This window comes from Phalangium opilio, unplaced genomic scaffold, assembly GCF_054372755.1.
Source record: "Phalangium opilio isolate 3A_F unplaced genomic scaffold, DU_Popi_V2 ptg000390l_1, whole genome shotgun sequence".
Classification (NCBI taxonomy): domain Eukaryota; kingdom Metazoa; phylum Arthropoda; class Arachnida; order Opiliones; family Phalangiidae; genus Phalangium; species Phalangium opilio.
In genome coordinates this window covers 1,620,001-1,625,000 of record NW_028324234.1, presented here as the reverse complement: position 1 = coordinate 1,625,000, position 5,000 = coordinate 1,620,001, and the positions used below count along the sequence as shown (strand labels likewise).

At 44.7% G+C, this 5,000-nt stretch overlaps 25 non-coding genes across 25 annotated transcripts in view; all 25 read right to left on the bottom strand.

Moving 5' to 3' along the window:
• TRNAK-CUU (transfer RNA lysine (anticodon CUU)) overlaps positions 1–3 on the bottom strand; it is a 74-nt gene extending 71 nt beyond the window's left edge. The window contains exon 1 of the tRNA in view: positions 1–3. This exon is cut by the window's left edge and continues 71 nt beyond it. This is a non-coding gene — a tRNA (tRNA-Lys).
• Positions 4–272: 269 nt separating this feature from the next.
• Positions 273–345, bottom strand: TRNAK-CUU (transfer RNA lysine (anticodon CUU)). The gene has a single exon. It is a non-coding gene; the product is annotated as a tRNA-Lys (tRNA).
• A 98-nt stretch (positions 346–443) lies between these two features.
• On the bottom strand, positions 444–516 carry TRNAK-CUU (transfer RNA lysine (anticodon CUU)). Its single transcript has one exon. It is a non-coding gene; the product is annotated as a tRNA-Lys (tRNA).
• Positions 517–614: 98 nt separating this feature from the next.
• Positions 615–687, bottom strand: TRNAK-CUU (transfer RNA lysine (anticodon CUU)). Its single transcript has one exon. It is a non-coding gene; the product is annotated as a tRNA-Lys (tRNA).
• A 72-nt stretch (positions 688–759) lies between these two features.
• Positions 760–832, bottom strand: TRNAK-CUU (transfer RNA lysine (anticodon CUU)). Its single transcript has one exon. It is a non-coding gene; the product is annotated as a tRNA-Lys (tRNA).
• A 97-nt stretch (positions 833–929) lies between these two features.
• TRNAK-CUU (transfer RNA lysine (anticodon CUU)) lies at positions 930–1,002 on the bottom strand. Its single transcript has one exon. It is a non-coding gene; the product is annotated as a tRNA-Lys (tRNA).
• A 98-nt stretch (positions 1,003–1,100) lies between these two features.
• TRNAK-CUU (transfer RNA lysine (anticodon CUU)) lies at positions 1,101–1,174 on the bottom strand. Its single transcript has one exon. It is a non-coding gene; the product is annotated as a tRNA-Lys (tRNA).
• Positions 1,175–1,272: 98 nt separating this feature from the next.
• Positions 1,273–1,345, bottom strand: TRNAK-CUU (transfer RNA lysine (anticodon CUU)). Its single transcript has one exon. It is a non-coding gene; the product is annotated as a tRNA-Lys (tRNA).
• Positions 1,346–1,443: 98 nt separating this feature from the next.
• TRNAK-CUU (transfer RNA lysine (anticodon CUU)) lies at positions 1,444–1,516 on the bottom strand. Its single transcript has one exon. It is a non-coding gene; the product is annotated as a tRNA-Lys (tRNA).
• A 98-nt stretch (positions 1,517–1,614) lies between these two features.
• Positions 1,615–1,687, bottom strand: TRNAK-CUU (transfer RNA lysine (anticodon CUU)). The gene has a single exon. It is a non-coding gene; the product is annotated as a tRNA-Lys (tRNA).
• A 98-nt stretch (positions 1,688–1,785) lies between these two features.
• On the bottom strand, positions 1,786–1,858 carry TRNAK-CUU (transfer RNA lysine (anticodon CUU)). The gene has a single exon. It is a non-coding gene; the product is annotated as a tRNA-Lys (tRNA).
• A 97-nt stretch (positions 1,859–1,955) lies between these two features.
• Positions 1,956–2,028, bottom strand: TRNAK-CUU (transfer RNA lysine (anticodon CUU)). Its single transcript has one exon. It is a non-coding gene; the product is annotated as a tRNA-Lys (tRNA).
• Positions 2,029–2,125: 97 nt separating this feature from the next.
• On the bottom strand, positions 2,126–2,198 carry TRNAK-CUU (transfer RNA lysine (anticodon CUU)). The gene has a single exon. It is a non-coding gene; the product is annotated as a tRNA-Lys (tRNA).
• A 440-nt stretch (positions 2,199–2,638) lies between these two features.
• On the bottom strand, positions 2,639–2,711 carry TRNAK-CUU (transfer RNA lysine (anticodon CUU)). Its single transcript has one exon. It is a non-coding gene; the product is annotated as a tRNA-Lys (tRNA).
• Positions 2,712–2,809: 98 nt separating this feature from the next.
• TRNAK-CUU (transfer RNA lysine (anticodon CUU)) lies at positions 2,810–2,882 on the bottom strand. Its single transcript has one exon. It is a non-coding gene; the product is annotated as a tRNA-Lys (tRNA).
• A 98-nt stretch (positions 2,883–2,980) lies between these two features.
• On the bottom strand, positions 2,981–3,053 carry TRNAK-CUU (transfer RNA lysine (anticodon CUU)). Its single transcript has one exon. It is a non-coding gene; the product is annotated as a tRNA-Lys (tRNA).
• A 97-nt stretch (positions 3,054–3,150) lies between these two features.
• On the bottom strand, positions 3,151–3,223 carry TRNAK-CUU (transfer RNA lysine (anticodon CUU)). The gene has a single exon. It is a non-coding gene; the product is annotated as a tRNA-Lys (tRNA).
• Positions 3,224–3,320: 97 nt separating this feature from the next.
• On the bottom strand, positions 3,321–3,393 carry TRNAK-CUU (transfer RNA lysine (anticodon CUU)). The gene has a single exon. It is a non-coding gene; the product is annotated as a tRNA-Lys (tRNA).
• A 98-nt stretch (positions 3,394–3,491) lies between these two features.
• On the bottom strand, positions 3,492–3,564 carry TRNAK-CUU (transfer RNA lysine (anticodon CUU)). Its single transcript has one exon. It is a non-coding gene; the product is annotated as a tRNA-Lys (tRNA).
• A 97-nt stretch (positions 3,565–3,661) lies between these two features.
• On the bottom strand, positions 3,662–3,734 carry TRNAE-CUC (transfer RNA glutamic acid (anticodon CUC)). Its single transcript has one exon. It is a non-coding gene; the product is annotated as a tRNA-Glu (tRNA).
• A 440-nt stretch (positions 3,735–4,174) lies between these two features.
• TRNAK-CUU (transfer RNA lysine (anticodon CUU)) lies at positions 4,175–4,247 on the bottom strand. The gene has a single exon. It is a non-coding gene; the product is annotated as a tRNA-Lys (tRNA).
• Positions 4,248–4,345: 98 nt separating this feature from the next.
• Positions 4,346–4,418, bottom strand: TRNAK-CUU (transfer RNA lysine (anticodon CUU)). The gene has a single exon. It is a non-coding gene; the product is annotated as a tRNA-Lys (tRNA).
• Positions 4,419–4,516: 98 nt separating this feature from the next.
• TRNAK-CUU (transfer RNA lysine (anticodon CUU)) lies at positions 4,517–4,589 on the bottom strand. Its single transcript has one exon. It is a non-coding gene; the product is annotated as a tRNA-Lys (tRNA).
• A 97-nt stretch (positions 4,590–4,686) lies between these two features.
• On the bottom strand, positions 4,687–4,759 carry TRNAK-CUU (transfer RNA lysine (anticodon CUU)). The gene has a single exon. It is a non-coding gene; the product is annotated as a tRNA-Lys (tRNA).
• A 97-nt stretch (positions 4,760–4,856) lies between these two features.
• TRNAK-CUU (transfer RNA lysine (anticodon CUU)) lies at positions 4,857–4,929 on the bottom strand. The gene has a single exon. It is a non-coding gene; the product is annotated as a tRNA-Lys (tRNA).
• Positions 4,930–5,000: the final 71 nt, after the last annotated feature.

The following is a 5,000-nucleotide window of genomic DNA, read 5'->3' as shown; positions in this document are numbered from 1 at the left end:
GGCTTGTATCCATGCATTTTAAATGAATTCCAGTAAATGAACAATCTTTTGCGAGAATCTAGAGTTTTAGTGTATTGGCAAAGTTCAAAATTGTTGCTTAGCGCCCAAACTCGGGCTCGAACCCACGACCCCGAGATTAAGAGTCTCGTGCTCTACCGACGGAGCAAGTCGAGCTTGTATCCAAGCATTTTAATTGAATTTCAGTAAATGGGTTATCTATTGCGGGTATACTAGTTTTAGTGTAAGGGAAAAACCTCAAAATTGTTGTTTAGCGCCCAACGTGGGGCTCGAACCCACGACCCCGAGATTAAGACCCTCGTGCTCTACCGACTGAGCTAGCCGGGCTTGTATAAATGTATTTTAATTGAATTTCAGTAAATGGGTTATCTATTGCGGGTATCTCGACTTTTAGTGTACGGGAAAACCTCAAAATTAATGTTTAGCGCCCAACGTGGTGCTCGAACCCACGACCCCGAGATTAAGAGTCTCGTGCTCTACCGACTGAGCAAGCCGGGCTTGTATCCAAGCATTTTAAATGAATTCCACTAAATGAACAATCTTTTGCGAGAATCTAGAGTTTTAGAGTATTGGCAAAGTTCAAAATTGTTGATTAGCGCCCAACGTGGGACTCGAACCCAGGACCCCGAGATTAAGAGTCTCGTGCTCTACCGACTGAGCTAGCCGGGCTTGTATCCATGCATTTTAAATGCGGGTATACTAGTTTTAGTGTAAGGGAAAAACCTCAAAATTGTTGTGTAGCGCCCAACGTGGGGCTTGAACCCACGACCCCGAGATTAAGAGTCTCGTGCTCTACCGACTGAGCTAGCCGGGCTTGTATCCATGTATTTAAATGAATTTTAGTAAATGGACTCTCTTTTTCGAGAATCTAGAGTATAAGTGTACTGGCAAAGTTCAAAATTGTCACGTAGCGCCCAACGTGGGGCTCGAACCCAGGACCCCGAGATTAAGAGTCTCGTGCTCTACCGACAAAGCTAGCCGAGCTTGTATCCATGCACGTTAAATGAATTCCAGTAAATGAACAATCTTTTGCGAGAATCTAGAGTTTTAGTGTATTGGCAAAGTTCAAAATTGTTGATTAGCGCCGAACGTGGGGCTCGAACCCACGGACCTCGAGATTAAGAGTCTCGTGCTCTACCGGCTGAGCTAGCCGGGCTTGTATCCATGCATTTTAAATGAATTCCAGTAAATGAACAATCTTTTGCGAGAATCTAGAGTTTTAGTGTATTGGCAAAGTTCAAAATTGTCACGTAGCGCCCAACGTGGGGCTCGAACCCAGGACCCCGAGATTAAGAGTCTCGTGCTCTACCGACGGAGCAAGTCGAGCTTGTATCCAAGCATTTTAATTGAATTTCAGTAAATGGGTTATCTATTGCGGGTATACTAGTTTTAGTGTAAGGGAAAAACCTCAAAATTGTTGTTTAGCGCCCAACGTGGGGCTCGAACCCACGACCCCGAGATTAAGACCCTCGTGCTCTACCGACTGAGCTAGCCGGGCTTTTATAAATGTATTTTAATTGAATTTCAGTAAATGGGTTATCTATTGGGGGTATCTCGACTTTTAGTGTACGGGAAAACCTCAAAATTAATGTTTAGCGCCCAACGTGGTGCTCGAACCCACGACCCCGAGATTAAGAGTCTCGTGCTCTACCGACTGAGCTAGCCGGGCTTGTGTCCATGCACTTTAAATGAATTCCAGTAAATGAACAATCTTTTGCGAGAATCTAGAGTTTTAGTGTATTGGCAAAGTTCAAAATTGTTGATTAGCGCCCAACGTGGGGCTCGAACGCACGACCCCGAGATTAAGAGTCTCGTGCTCTACCGACTGAGCTAGCCGGGCTTGTATCCATGTATTTAAATGAATTTTAGTAAATGGAATCTCTTCTTCGAGAATCTAGAGTATAAGTGTACTGGCAAAGTTCAAAATTGTCACGTAGCGCCCAACGTGGTTCTCGAACCCACGACCCCGAGATTAAGAGTCTCGTGCTCTACCGACTGAGCTAGCCGGGCTTGTATCCATGTATTTAAATGAATTTTAGTAAATGGAATCTCTTCTTCGAGAATCTAGAGTATAAGTGTACTGGCAAAGTTCAAAATTGTCACGTAGCGCCCAACGTGGTTCTCGAACCCACGACCCCGAGATTAAGAGTCTCGTGCTCTACCGACTGAGCAAGCCGGGCTTGTATCCAAGCATTTTAATTGAATTTCAGTAAATTGGTTATCTATTGCGGGTATATCTAGTTTTAGTGTACGGGAAAACCTCAAAATATTTGTTTAGCGCCCAACGTGTCGCTCGACCCCACGACCCCGAGATTAAGAGTCTCGTGTTCTACCGACTGAGCTAGCCGGGCTTGTATCCATGCACGTTAAATGAATTCCAGTAAATGAACAATCTTTTGCGAGAATCTAGAGTTTTAGTGTATTGGCAAAGTTCAAAATTGTTGCTTAGCGCCCAAACTCGGGCTCGAACCCACGACCCCGAGATTGAGAGTCTCGTGCTCTACCGACGGAGAAAGTCGAGCTTGTATCCAAGCATTTTAATTGAATTTCAGTAAATGGGTTATCTATAGCGGGTATACTAGTTTTAGTGTAAGGGAAAAACCTCAAAATCGTTGTTTAGCGCCCAACGTGGGGCTCGAACCCACGACCCCGAGATTAAGTGCCTCGTGCTCTACCGACTGAGCTAGCCGGGCTTGCATAAATGTATTTTAATTGAATTTCAGTAAATGGGTTATCTATTGCGGGTATCTCGACTTTTAGTGTACGGGAAAACCTCAAAATTAATGTTTAGCGCCCAACGTGGGGCTCGAACCCACGACCCCGAGATTAAGAGTCTCGTGCTCTACCGACTGAGCTAGCCGGGCTTGTATCCATGCACTTTAAATGAATTCCAGTAAATGAACAATCTTTTGCGAGAATCTAGAGTTTTAGTGTATTGGCAAAGTTCAAAATTGTTGATTAGCGCCCAACGTGGGGCTCGAACCCACAACCCCGAGATTAAGAGTCTCGTGCTCTACCGACTGAGCTAGCCGGGCTTGTATCCATGTATTGAAATGAATTTTAGTAAATGGAATCTCTTCTTCGAGAATCTAGAGTATAAGTGTACTGGCAAAGTTCAAAATCGTCACGTAGCGCCCAACGTGGGGCTCGAACCCACGACCCCGAGATTAAGAGTCTCGTGCTCTACCGACTGAGCTAGCCGGGCTTGTATCCATGTACTTAAATGAATTTTAGTAAATGGAATCTCTTCTTCGAGAATCTAGAGTATAAGTGTACTGGGAAAGTTCAAAATTGTCACGTGGCGCCCAAGGTGGTTCTCGAACCCACGACCCCGAGATTAAGAGTCTCGTGCTCTACCGACTGAGCAAGCCGGGCTTGTATCCAGGCATTTTAAATGAATTCCACTAAATGAACAATCTTTTGCGAGAATCTAGAGTTTTAGTGTATTGGCAAAGTCCAAAATTGTTGATTAGCGCCCAACGTGGAGCTCGAACCCACGACCCCGAGATTAAGAGTCTCGTGCTCTACCGACTGAGCTACCCGGGCCTGTATCCATGCATTTAAATGAATTCCACTAAATGAACAATCTTTTGCGAGAATCTAGAGTTTTAGAGTATTGGCAAAGTTCAAAATTGTTGGTTAGCGCCCAACGTGGGGCTCGAACCCACGACCACGAGATTGAGAGTCTCGTGCTCTACCGACTGAGCAAGCCGGGCTTGTATCCAAGCATTTTAATTGAATTTCAGTAAATGGGTTATCTATTGCAGGTATATCTAGTTTTAGTGTACGGGAAAACCTCAAAATATTTGTTTAGCGCCCAACGTGTCGCTCGACCCCACGACCCCGAGATTAAGAGTCTAGTGTTCTACCGACTGAGCTAGCCGGGCTTGTATCCATGCATTTTAAATGAATTCCAGTAAATGAACAATCTTTTGCGAGAATCTAGAGTTTTAGGGTATTGGAAAAGTTCAAAATTGTTGCTTAGCGCCCAAACTCGGGCTCGAACCCACGACCCCGAGATTAAGAGTCTCGTGCTCTACCGACGGAGCAAGTCGAGCTTGAATCCAAGCATTTTAATTGAATTTCAGTAAATGGGTTATCTATAGCGGGTATACTAGTTTTAGTGTAAGGGAAAAACCTCAAAATTGTTGTTTAGCGCCCAACGTGGGGCTCGAACCCACGACCCCGAGATTAAGAGCCTCGTGCTCTACCGACTGAGCTAGCCGGGCTTGCATAAATGTATTTTAATTGAATTTCAGTAAATGGGTTATCTATTGCGGGTATCTCGACTTTTAGTGTACGGGAAAACCTCAAAATTAATGTTTAGCGCCCAACGTGGGGCTCGAACCCACGACCCCGAGATTAAGAGTCTCGTGCTCTACCGACTGAGCTAGCCGGGCTTGTATCCATGCACTTTAAATGAATTCCAGTAAATGAACAATCTTTTGCGAGAATCTAGAGTTTTAGTGTATTGGCAAAGTTCAAAATTGTTGATTAGCGCCCAACGTGGGGCTCGAACCCACAACCCCGAGATTAAGAGTCTCGTGCTCTACCGACTGAGCTAGCCGGGCTTGTATCCATGTATTGAAATGAATTTTAGTAAATGGAATCTCTTCTTCGAGAATCTAGAGTATAAGTGTACTGGCAAAGTTCAAAATCGTCACGTAGCGCCCAACGTGGTTCTCGAACCCACGACCCCGAGATTAAGAGTCTCGTGCTCTACCGACTGAGCTAGCCGGGCTTGTAACCATGCATTTAAATGAATTCCACTAAATGAACAATCTTTTGCGAGAATCTAGAGTTTTAGTGTATTGGAAAAGTTCCAAATTGTTGCTTAGCGCCCAACGTGGAGCTTGAACCCACGACCCCAAGATCAAGAGTCTCGTGCTCTACCGACTGAGCTAGCCGGGCTTGTATCCAAGCATTTTAATTGAATTTTAGTAAATGGGTTATCTAATGCGGGTATGTCGTGTTTTAGTGTA